Source organism: Canis aureus, chromosome 8 (assembly GCF_053574225.1).
Source record: "Canis aureus isolate CA01 chromosome 8, VMU_Caureus_v.1.0, whole genome shotgun sequence".
NCBI lineage: Eukaryota > Metazoa > Chordata > Mammalia > Carnivora > Canidae > Canis > Canis aureus.
In genome coordinates this window covers 18,497,430-18,509,666 of record NC_135618.1, presented here as the reverse complement: position 1 = coordinate 18,509,666, position 12,237 = coordinate 18,497,430, and the positions used below count along the sequence as shown (strand labels likewise).

Sequence of the window (12,237 nt, the reverse complement as noted above, 5' to 3'; positions counted from 1 at the left end):
TCCCCTGCAAGTTACCAAATCCATAACTCAACACAGTAAATATTCAGTAAACACTAGCTCATTGACAAAATATTTTGGCCATTCAACTGATATCTATTAACAGCATATATACGCAAAATTGCTTCCTACTTCTAATCTTCATAGAGAGTTTTCAAATTTTGGTCAAATATCAGTCAAAAGTATTTACCGACACAAATCTCAGGACTAGGTAATAAGTATGTGGGGTTTTATTCCTAATTCTTTCCCAGAAATTCATGTATATGCCAAGCATGATGTCTGGGCCAGGAAGCCCAGGAGATGAACAAAACAATCCTTATGGGGCACCTAGGAGGTGACAGATGTGTTCTCTGGCATAGGTATTACAACAGGTGTACAAAACCCAGAGGCAGCACAGGGGAGGGAATGTGGAGCTCTGCTGGGTGGCAGGCAGAGAGAGGGTGTCTGCAAAGGTCTTTCAGTATAGGTATGCTTGAACTGATCCTTGAAAAATGGGCAGATGTTTGACAAGAGGCTACTAGCACCCCAAGTAGAGGGAAGGAACAAAGCCATAGAGTACAGCCACCTGGCTACCTCATGCCTTGCTCCCTATACTGCAAATAGTTTAGGATGGCTGGTATGCGACTGTGACCATGCACACTGTCCATGGTGGATGCATTGGTGATTTAGAAATGACAGGGTGGCAAGAGGTGAAGCTGGAAAATTGTGGAAGCAGACAAAGGAAGACTTGATTATATGGTTCACCAAGGCCTTTGGACTTGATCCTGTGGCAAAGCAAGTCATTAAAGGTTATTGAACTGGGCAGTCATGGTATGAGATTTGCCTTTCAGAATGATTATTTTCCTGCAGTATGGACAACTAACTTGCAGGGTGGAGGATACAGAAGACTACAAACTGAACAACCAGCTGGAAGACCATTAGCAGTTATCCTGGAAGATACTCAAGGCAGTAAAAGCGCTGTGCAGGAAGGGTGCAGATGGGAAAAAACTGAAGGGCATGGCCCCTGGACAAATTGGTTACAAACTGTATAAGGAGCAGTTTTGGGGAATGAGGCAAGGAGAAGCCCAGAATGACTTCTAGAGTTCTATGGGTGATGTAATTGGGTAAATAGTATTGCTATTCACAAAAAATATGGAGCCTAAAGACAAATAACAAAAAAAAAAAAAAAAAAAAAAAAGACAAATAACAAGTTTTGGGGAAACAAAAGTACATTTAGTACAGTGACTCCCTCATTTATTCTTTGAAATGGACAGTGCAAGTATTAGCCCCAATCTCTGTTCAAAGAAGTAAAAAAATTTGCCCAATATCACATGCAATAGTTTGGAAAGCTTACTATATACCAGGCTCAAGAGCAGGTAAACAAGGAAGACCCATTCATTCAATTTCAGGTAAGGGGAATAGGAGAAAAATAAGCAATTAATCAAGATCAGAAAGACTATGATGGGGTAGGTGAGGGGGGCATAGGAACTTTATCAGAGGAGGTCAGAGAAAGTATCTCTGAAGTCCCATTTGAGCTGACCTTTCATTGAGAAGGAAGCATTCATGAAAATTCATAAAGAGCATTTCTGGACACAGTATAGCAATTGAGAAATCCCTGAGGTAGGAACAAAGTTGGTGTGTCACTGAGGGAGAAATGCCAAATATCGGGGCAGGTGTGGAATGAGAGCAAGTCCCAGTTCAAAGGGTATTCTTGGGAGGGTGTGGGAGGGCAAAGGTGAAAAACTTGCGGGCCCCTTAGGGCAGCACTAGCATAGCAAACTCTCTTGGGGAAGCCTGCAACCTGACCACCATACACAACACTGGCATCTGAGAAACTGCACCATGACTCACAAACGCTTTTGGAAGACAAGCCATTGCTCAGTGAAGACTGCCTATTTTGGCATTGAAATAGGGCCAAGAACAAACTCATTTAGTTTTGCCTAGAGAGATGAGCTTTAAAATCTTTAGATGAACAAAATTCATTTTATATTTATCCACTCAGAGCAAGAAACAATCTGCACTAAAATGGCAGGTGGCTCTGCCCCCAAGGCTTGGTCATGCCCTACACACTACCTAGAAGCAGAACCTCCTTGCCCACCCTCCAAGGTTCGCAGCTGGATCAGAAAGGCAACATTTCCTCCAAAGTTTCCTCCAATAGCTCAGCTAGAGGGCAGGGAAAAATGGTACCCCATTGCCAATATGCTGAGCTGGGTTCTTGTCTACGTCCTCCTGAAAGCTGAGGAGCAACTGGATGTTGCGGTTGTCTACTAACACAGGCCACCTGAGGCACAGTAGTCTAGCCAGCGATCCGGAACACACTGCCCATGCCCCCTATCCTGTGGCCATTTTCCACTGCTGCTTTATGGACTCCCTAGTTTTCTGCCAATAATCTTTCATATGGCCCTCACTCAACCAAATGGCTTTAAGTTCCACTTGCTAAGGGTGATGCAGATCAACCCTATGACCCTCTCTGAAAAGACTCTACTTTAAAGCCAACTTTCTCAGATGCATCTGCTTGGTATATAAAAAAAAAAAAAAAAAAAAATCTGTATTTAAACTCTGCTAATGTAGCATGAATAAATTATAAAATAATTAAATTATTTCTGAATTATGTAGCCCCTTTCAGAGTATCACATTGAGAAGGTATAGCTTATATGCACTTCCTTTAAAGATGGCTCTAAGCCATGAAATGCCTTCTTTGGAATGGTGCTGGAAACCTGTGACACATTACGATTCATGCCTAGGGGCAGGCTCATTTCATGTTTGAGCTCATTTCAAACTACACTCCCACACCATCTCTTTACTTCAGCTCACTGGCCAATTTTTTTCTTCCTCAAGTCATCATTTAACCTCTGACCATAGGACATTCACATGTGCTTCTATACCACCTGTACTTCCCTTTAAAAAAATAAAAAAAGATTTTATTTATTTGAAAGAGAGAGCATGAGCAGAAGGAGAGACAGAGGGAGCAGGGGGAGAGGGGGAGGGAGAAGGAGACTCCCTGCAGAGCAGGGAGCCCAATGCAGGCTTGATCCCAGGATCCTGAGATCAAGACCTGACCTGAGCTGAAAGCAGACACAACCGACTGAGCCATCCAGGTTTCCCTTTCCTTCTTAACAACTTTTGTAGTGGCAATTTTTCACTTGCCACTTACATTTACTTGCTTCATTCACCTGTCTCCTTTAGTAACCTGCAACCTCCATGGGGGCAGGACCATGTACATTTTTGCTTACCTTCTATCCCCAGAACCTGGCACAGTACCTGGCACACAGGAGCTGTTTACTAAATAGATGCTAAAAAAATACTATGAAATATAGTCATTGGTGGAAATGCTTCAGCTTCTGAAAGCAGATCAACAACAACAACAACAAAAAAAAAAAAATCATTCAAGCCAAGGTTGAAGAAGGTTAAGGCTGAGCTGTTCTGTTTTTGATTAAAAAAAAAAAAAAAAGAAACAGGAAAGACTTTGCTGCTATTTGTGTTTAAACTGATTTTGGAGACAATTCTCAAAAAGTGTACACCAATTTAACAATACTTATTTGGATATGTATGAAGATGAACAATTTTAAAACTTTTTAAAAATGGAATAAGAGTTCATTCTCAGAAAGATTCACCCAGATTAAGCCAAATTAAAAAAAAAAAAGTTACCACTTAATTTATCAGGCAGTTTATTAGAGACTCTACTTTAATCCTCCCGATTCTTACCCTCAACTTGAAGATAAGAAAATTGAGGATACGAGGATACAAGAGGCTATGGTTGCATCCTGAGTAAGTGGCAGAGCCAGGTTTCACATGCAGGTCTATTTGATTATAAGAGCTATATTTTTAATCTAAGCCATGTGTTAAGCTCAGAAGTAAATGCTGATAGTAATAATGCATTGCACTCTCCCATGAAAAGGCAAATGACTACAAACAGTCTCATTCTACCAACTGGGGCAAATATTTAAGTTTAATTTAAAAAATTAGGATTTGGATGCCAAGGATTAGCAGGGAAACTAGACAATTTATGACAAAGGAATATAGAGACACATGAACTATCATTTACTGAAAGCTTGTTTTATGCCAGCTATTGTATTAGATGCCTTAATGTTAATATTTCCTTTAATTTTAAGCATCCTGTAAAGTAGGAAATAATAGTCAAGAAAGAAGAGGTGTAGAATAACTGTGGTGTTTGGCTGCCATAATGTTCCTTCCCTCCTTCCTAAGGATGTGAATCATTCACATTGAATGGGGCCCAAGGTTGTTGAGAATAAGGACAATATTCTCCAGTCTCTATTCTAGCTAGGTGAGGCCACATTACCAAGTTCTGGCCAAAGAGATGTGACAAGGAGTGTATGATGAAATTTCTGTAAGAGATCATGGTCTCTTGCCTTTCCCCTTTTTTCCTACCTTCCTTTCCTCCTTTCTACTACTTGGAACCGAAGTGTGATGGCGAAGGCTCCATCTAGGACCATGAAGTTGAGGGCCTCTTCTGATGTGTCATAGATCTGTAAGATGGAATCAGCCTAGGTCTCAAAAGGCTGTAAAATCATTATACCAGCCTGGATTGTCTCTCCAAAAACTTTTTTTTAGTGAAAGAGAAACAACACTTTGTTTAAACCACTGTTCTTTGCAGTCTCTGTAACTGGCAGCTAATCTTAACTAACCCAGCAACTAGTTCATCAGGCCCCTCTACAAAGTCCACACTCAGGCAGAAGCTGAAGAACTCCTGTTTATCATTTGCAATATATTGGGGGAAGGGGGCAATGTAAAAATGGTGAAGAGGAATTTGATGGAAGAAAAGTAGTAAGGTTCAAATATGCTCTCAAATCTGCACACCTGAGAAAGGATTGGAAGGAATATGGTACTCAACAATAAAGAATTTAGTCTCCATCAGGAATGGGTGGGGGGAGAGCTCAGTCACCTGCACAGGGCTGGCAATGGAAAAGAAACAGAAGCAGTGCAGCTGGGAGCTTCTGAGAAAGATGCTGTTGGCATGTTGGCTGAGGAGTAAGCACTGGGGAACGGAGCCCTGGAAATGGCCACAGGATGAGACTGACAAGAAGGAAGAATTACAAGGAACTCTGAAATTGAAGAAGCAGGAGATGAAGTTCAAAGATACACAGTCTGGAAAGGGACAAGCAGAAGCATGTGACCCGTATCAAAGACAGCATAAAGGTCGAAAAGGCAAAAGGAAAGTTCAAGAACAGAGCTCCGACAACTCATTTTTATTCATTTCCTTTACACAGGTTCACAACAGCATCGAAAACGTGAATTTAAATTGTATTGCAATTGAGCAGAATCCTAAATGAGAGGAAGTCATAGAACAGGGAGTTTATTATTACCCTTTCCTCAATTTCTAAATGAACAACAGTGGTTAAGACCTTAGCAGAGAGATTCAGTGATTAGAATTAGGCCTCATTTTATTTAAGATCAATCTTCATAATTCAGAAAAGGAAAAATAATGTCCGCCAAAGACATTATTTTATTTACTTTTAAAAAAGATTTTATTTATTTATTTATGAGAGACAGAGAGAGAGAGAGAGGCAGAGACACAGGCAGAGGGAGAAGCAGGCTCCACGCAGGGAGCCTGACATGGGACTGGATCCCGGGTCTCCAGGATCACGCCCTGGGCTGAAGGCGATGCTAAACTGCTGAGCCACCCAGGCTGCCCAAAGCCATTATTTTAAATGACAGAAAAAAAAAAAAAATTCACAATAAAGGTATGTGGAAAGTGTAGAAAATATAGATGGGAAATAAAATGAAAGTAGGTGATAGCAATAAAAGTAAAGACAGGAATATGAAAATATACACGGCAGAGATCAGAATGCATTCTACAGCTGGTGAAAAAAAAATCCTATGCTAGAACTGGACCTCCCAGATTCCCTTTGAGTGGTCACAGGCCTGAACTGTTTGTGGAACATCCAGCATTCTCTTAGTCAGGGGGACCAGGGAGGGACATGCTACGTGGAAGGCAATGCAAACCATTCCACCAAGTCTGGAGTACCACGACAGGTCTGGCGTATGTTCATCTCTGATATTTTCAGTGTATGCTAGAAGGAGGATGGAAAGGAGAAACAAAAATAAAATGTGGAAATTCAACTTGAGAGACACCAAATAAAACCTAAGGATTAAATAGGCTGGGTTCTTTTTCTGTATGAGCAGTAAAAAAAAAAAAAAAAAAAAAAAAAAAATTAGAAAAGCATATAAAAATACTCAGATACCATTAAGAAGGATTTGAAAATAAAATTTAACTCGTTCACAAATAAAAACTTTGGCTAAAGCATGAATCTTCTAACTACTAAAATATTTGCCCGCTTCAAGGAAACAAGACAAAACAACACAAATTTCAGGCCACTGCAGGAAAATTACCCACACAGTCTTATACAACTTGGAGTGACAATGGAATATTATTCAGCGCTAAAAAGAAATGTGCTATCAAGCCATGAAAAGACCTAGAGGATACTTAAATGCATAACACTAAGTGGAAGAAGCCAGTCTGGAAAGGCTACAGACTGCATGATTCCAACTATGGCATCCTGGAAAAGGCAAAACTATGGAGACCATGAGAGGATCAGTGGTCATTAGTGGGGAGGGAAGGATGCAAGGTGGAGCACAAAGGATTTTTTAGGGCAGTGATAATGTGATCTAGGACCACAGTCTGTTATGAAACTGGTGGATACGCGTCACCATACATTTGTACACCAAGAGTGAACCCTAATGTAAACTATGGACTTTGGGTGATAACGAAGTATCAGGGTAGGCTCACTGAGTGTAACGAATGTACCACTCTGGCAAGGGCATGTTGATAATGGGGCAGGCTACACATGGGTGGGGGGGGCTTTAAGGGAAACCTCTGCACTTTCCTTTCAATTTTGCTGTGAACCTAAAGTTGCTCTAAAAAATGAAGTCAAAAAAAAAAAAAAAAAAAAACCAACTTGGAGGATCCGGTATCTTTTTTCAGTTGTATTGATTAGGGCCATTTTCATCTTAATTAACGTGGTGCTTTCACTGTGAGGATTCCGAAGAATGAAACAGCAACGTGGAATGGTCTCACAAAAGCAAATCTTACCAAATAGTCAAATAAAATCACTCCATATGTGAAAATACACGTTAGGCTGGATATGTTGGAACACCCTTCCGGGTGAAGAAAAACAGAACAAGTTTGAAAGAATAGTAAATTTAATTCTAAAGTGGAGATTTTTATTTTTTGCTGTAATAAAAACACTTTAGGGGGGTAGTGGGTACAAGAAAAAGTGCCGTGACTCAAGTGTACATACAATCTGTGACAACTTTGCCTCCCTCGTTACTTGAACTAAAAAGTAATGTCACACATGGTAAGGCTTATATTCTTAAATCACACAGGCCCAACTACTTGGGGGATTAGCTGTCACTTTATATCCTCTTCACGAGTGGTGCTACCGACTAGGAAGGCCAGGGGCCAAAGAAAGTCACCTTGGCACCCACGACTCAAAGGAGCAGTTTTGGTTTCTCAGGAGGTGCAACCTGGACATCCTGGGAATGCGGTTATCCTGCGTTTTGACTTCTTTTGAGCACTTCAAGCCTACACTTGGGTGTCAGGGACAGAACAGTCTGATGAAGACACAGGCCATCTGATTTTCTCCTAGAAAGCGGGGCACAAATGGACTATTTCAAACTGGCTACATATCTGCAATTTAAGATTTCCCTACTGCCATCTCTTCACGGAGTCTCAAAAACAGTTTTCAGGCAAGGCAGACGTATTGGAGAAAGTTCAGGCGCAGGGTTCTGTTTCGAAATTTCCTTTTCTTGGGAAGGGAAAGGGGGTCGCGGAGAGTCTTTCTTGCACCAAGCGCAAGTCTTCCACAAATGTCATCTGACTGGAGGCAACCTATGGACTTTGGGAAGTCAGTTGGGACAGAGTCACGAGCCAGCACCTCTGACCTCTCGGGACCTGCTCGCCTGGAGCCCGGGAGCCCGGGAGCCCGGGAGGACAGTGCTGGCTTCCCCGCGTGGGCAGAGGTCGCCCCCGCCGCGCCCTTCCCGGCAGGGGAGCAGCGCCAGCGCCGTCAGACGCGGGGACCCGGGGTCCGGGCAGCGGCGGCGGCAGCAGCGCCGGGGCGGGGGGGGCGGGGGGCCGGGCGGGCGCCCCCGGGAGAGGTGCGCTCGCCCCCGTCCGGCCCCGCAGCCGCCCCGCGCCCCGCGCCCCGCCCCGCGCCCCGCACCGCGCCCGGACCAGCGGCGGCGCCCGGACCCCGCGGCGGCGCGGACACCCAGGGGCCCTCCTGGCCGCGGCCGCCCGCCCCGTCGCCCGAACGACCCCGGCACCCGGCGGCGCCCCTTCTCGGGGAGGGGGCTCGCTCCCGCTCTCCGGGGGCGCCCGGGCAGCCGCGCCGCCGCGCCACCTGCCCGCAGGCCCGGCTCGAGCCGCAGGTGAGCCTCGCACCTGCGCGCGGCCCCACCTGCTGCGCCCCGCGCCCCGCGCCCCGCGCCCCGGGCTCCGCCGCCGCCAGCGGGGGGCGCCCCGCCGCGACCTACCTGCCTGCGCGACCCCGGCCCCGGGCGCCCGCGCTCCCCGCCGCGTGCCCCGCGCCCCCCGGACGCCGCCCCGCGGGCTCGGTCCCGGCTGCCGGCCGCGGCGGGCTCAGCGGGAAGCCCCGGCGCTGCCGGGCTCGCCGCCTCCGACCGGCTCCATTGTGACGCGGCGCGTCGGGCCGGCCAATCGCGGCGCGGCGGCGCGAACCGCTGACTCGGTTGGCGGGCGGGGGGGGCGGGGCCTGCGCGGCGGCGGCGGCGGCGGCGGCGGCGGCGGCCGCGGGGGAAGAGGACCGGGAGGGCGGCCGCCGCGGGACCCCGGCGCCCCGGGCCTCGCCCCCGCCCCCGCCCCCGCCCCCCCCAGCGCGCCGCGTGGCCCCGCGCTCCGCTCGCCGGCAGCCGGCCCGGGCGTGTCCGCGGGCGCCCCCGACCCGCTCGCTCTGGGCGTGTTGGGCCGCCGGGGAGCCCCGCCGGCGCACGTGGGAGCCCGCCCGCCCCGCGGCCCCGACCGGCCGCGCTCAGGTCCCCGGTGCGGGCCGCCCGCCTGGGCCCGGCTCGCTTCCCCCTGCGGCGGCGGGGGGGGGGGGGGGGGGGCGGGGGCGGGGGCGAGGTCGGGGCGCGCCGCGTCCTGGGGCAGAGAATTCGAACCCAGGAATTCGGGGGCTAAACCTTGTCGTTCTCCTTCAGGCCCCACTCGCATCCCCACCCCAGATTTATCTGGGTTTTTTTAATTTTATTATTATTATTTTATTTATTTATGTATTTATTTATTATTTATTTATTTATTTTGCACAGAGTATCATCAGCACAATGATTCAATTAGGCGACATTGATATCTCTCAGTTGCTATGGCAATCACATTCCCATTAGAAAAAAAAACATGTTGGGATCCCCGGGTGGCTCAGCGGTTTAGCGCAGGGCCTGATCCTGGGGGTTCGGGATCGAGTCCCGTGTCGGGCTCCCTGCATGGAGCCTGCTTCTCCCTCTGCCTGTGTCTCTGCCTCTCTCTCTCTCTCCCTCTTTCTCTCTCTCTCTCTCATGAATAAATAAAACCTTGGGGAAAAAAAATGTTTGTACAGGGGCCTCCCAAAGGAATAAAATGAAGACCCTAAAAGCATTGGGGCGGCGTTATCTGGTGGGCTTGTGTAAATGTGAGTAAAGTCATTGGCGTGACTGAGTTCTGTGAGACCAAATTGTGTCCGCAAAGACTGTTGAGATTGGGACTACAATTCATATCACTCTGAAAGGACCCCTAACTCTGGGAAACGAACAAGGGGGTGGTGAAAAGGGAAGTGGACCCGGGATTAGGGTGACTGAGTGACGGGCACTGGGGTGGGGGGGGGCACTTGATGGGGGATGAGCACTGGGTGTTATGCTATATGTTGGCAAATTGAACTCCAATAAAAAGAAATTTTAAAAAATAAATAAATTACTCGGAGTAGGAAGCAGGCTGTCTCTCTGACACTGCTCTGTTCTTTCCTTGTCCACTCCATTCTGGGTTGGCAGCTGTCTTCTTGGAGGAAAGGTTGAAAGAACATTTCAGCACTTCCTCATTCATAGAGTTTTTTTTGAGTTTATATGTGAGATGCTGTGTGTGTGCAGATCTATTAAGCCAATTTAGGTTTAGGTGTGCTCCTCAAAGGGCTTACCACCTGGAGAGGAAGATAAACAGAATTAAATATGAAACCAGGAAAAAAGTGAGTGTTATAAGCTGATTATAAAGTCATGAGATTCAGAATTGAAAATGTCTAATTTTCCATATGTATCTTTGAATGTTTGGAAAGGACTTTTTTCCTTTCCTTCCAAATTCATGGACAGATAATCCATCTTCTATGACAGCAATATCACTACTTGTGTGACTGGGAGTAGTTATTTCACCTCCTTGGGAATCAAGCTCTTGGTTTATAAAAGATTATAAACTAGGTGATTGCTAAGATTCCAATTCTAATGATGGTATGAATTAAAAAGTGACTTCCAGGGACGCCTGGGTGGCTCAGCAGTTGAGCAGCTGCCTTCGGCTCAGGGCGTGAGTCCCAGGATCGAGTCCCACATCGGACTCCCAGCATGGAGCCTGCTTCTCCCTCTGCCTCTGTCTCTTGCTGTGTGTCTCTCAAGAATAAATAAATAAAATCTTAAAAAAAAAAAGTGACTTCCATGCTAGGTAACCCAAGTTACCATTAGCAAGAGGTTAAAGTCATCAAGTTCATTAAGACTGCATTAGCTCTGGGTTAATCTCAGGCATGTAGCTTATAAATATGTTTATTTTATCCCAAGTCTCATGAACTAAGTCACCATCTATGATGGCAGCATTTATTATTGACACTGTAGAACACGGCCTTTTGAATTTGTGATATTGCTTCTGGGAATCCTCCTCTGAAACATCCAGTGTATGTTTCTCTTGTTTCTTCTTCCTCCTGTGATGCTTCATATAAGCTTCTGTGAGGAGAAAGAAGAATAACCTCTAATGCTAGTCCCTGAGAATTTTAATACTATGCACATGGTATGGGACCATAATGAGGAGAAAGTATTTACTAACTGGAAACTATTGGCATCCCAGGGTAGACCTTATAATGAGAAACACAAATCCTGTTTGGCTTTCATGTCTGTACCCAGTTTTACCACTACCTTATAATCTCTTTGGAAACAGAACCCGTGGAGTCTTAGAATATGACTTAGAATATGTCAGTCTTTACAGGATTACAGGAATATCTGAAATTCTCTAAGGGACTCTCTGATTAAGTTATTTTGGTAAAAAAAAAGAAAAGAAAAGAAAAAATCTATGAGACTCAGTCACTATTTCCACAGTCAAATTAACTGAAGTCCAAAATATTGTCAGGCTACTTCTGAGCTGATTCTCTGAGAACAGAAAAACAAACAAACAAACAAAAAAAACCCCACATCTCTGAGTGTCATCAGCATAAGCTAAGCTCCATGTGGCTATGTTGATAAGAGTTTCATTTTTTCTGAATCTTGAGAAAATTTTATGATTAATGGAAGACTGAATATTATCCAATATTAACAGTTCTTTTTCAATTCTGCATTCTAAAAATGATTTATGATAATAAAAATCCTCTTTCATTAAATTAATTAAACATTGATATCTACACAATATAAAAGAAAGACTGGGGATCTCTCAGAAGTGAGGGAGATAAATATAATAAATCATGTTCTGAAAGTTAAGGTTTTAAATATCCAGATAGCATACAGGAGGTATACCCAGATGGTGTCTTTTTTTTTTTTAAGATATTATTTATTTATTCATGAGAGACACAGAGAGGCAGAGACACAGAGGGAGAAGCAGACCCCATGCAGGGAGCCCGATGTGGGACTTGATCCCGGGTCTCCAGGATCACACCCTGGGCTGAAGGCAGGCCCCAAACCCCTGAGCCACTCAGGGATCCCCAGATGGCATCTAAAGAGGAGAGTTGGCGGTCCACGTAGAGTTGAAGGAGAATCATACTGAGAACGGGTCTGAGGAAGTTTGGGTAGCTTTAAGATTCTAAACTGGAATATTACTTTTAAATATTGTCTCAGCATCATGGTTCAAGTTTGTTAGTTTTACTGAGATGTCAGGCCAAAAGAAAAGAATAAAAATTAGAAGTTATTTACAGTTTTGCATTCTCAGAGAGTTTGCCTGAATCCCCTGTTTCGGCTAATGGCCAAGCACGTTGTTATTGATAAAGAATTTTTATTTTTGGCCAACACTTCACCATGTTTTCCTGACCTTTTCAATCTACTTGTTTCAGAGGTTTCACATGAGTGTTCCTG

The 12,237-nt window shown here is 45.4% G+C and overlaps 1 protein-coding gene across 10 annotated transcripts in view; it reads right to left on the bottom strand.

Moving 5' to 3' along the window:
* The window catches only part of LRRC8B (leucine rich repeat containing 8 VRAC subunit B), an 86,305-nt gene extending 77,743 nt beyond the window's left edge, over window positions 1-8,562 (bottom strand). For 5 of the 10 annotated variants that reach the window (XR_013384302.1, XR_013384303.1, XR_013384305.1 and 2 more), the window contains exon 1: window positions 8,473-8,517. The gene's annotated coding sequence lies outside the window, so the exon portion shown is untranslated. Of the gene's footprint in view, window positions 1-8,472 lie in introns of all 10 variants that reach the window. The other 5 variants (XR_013384307.1, XM_077905340.1, XR_013384308.1 and 2 more) reach the window with 4 other exon arrangements.
* Window positions 8,563-12,237: the final 3,675 nt, after the last annotated feature.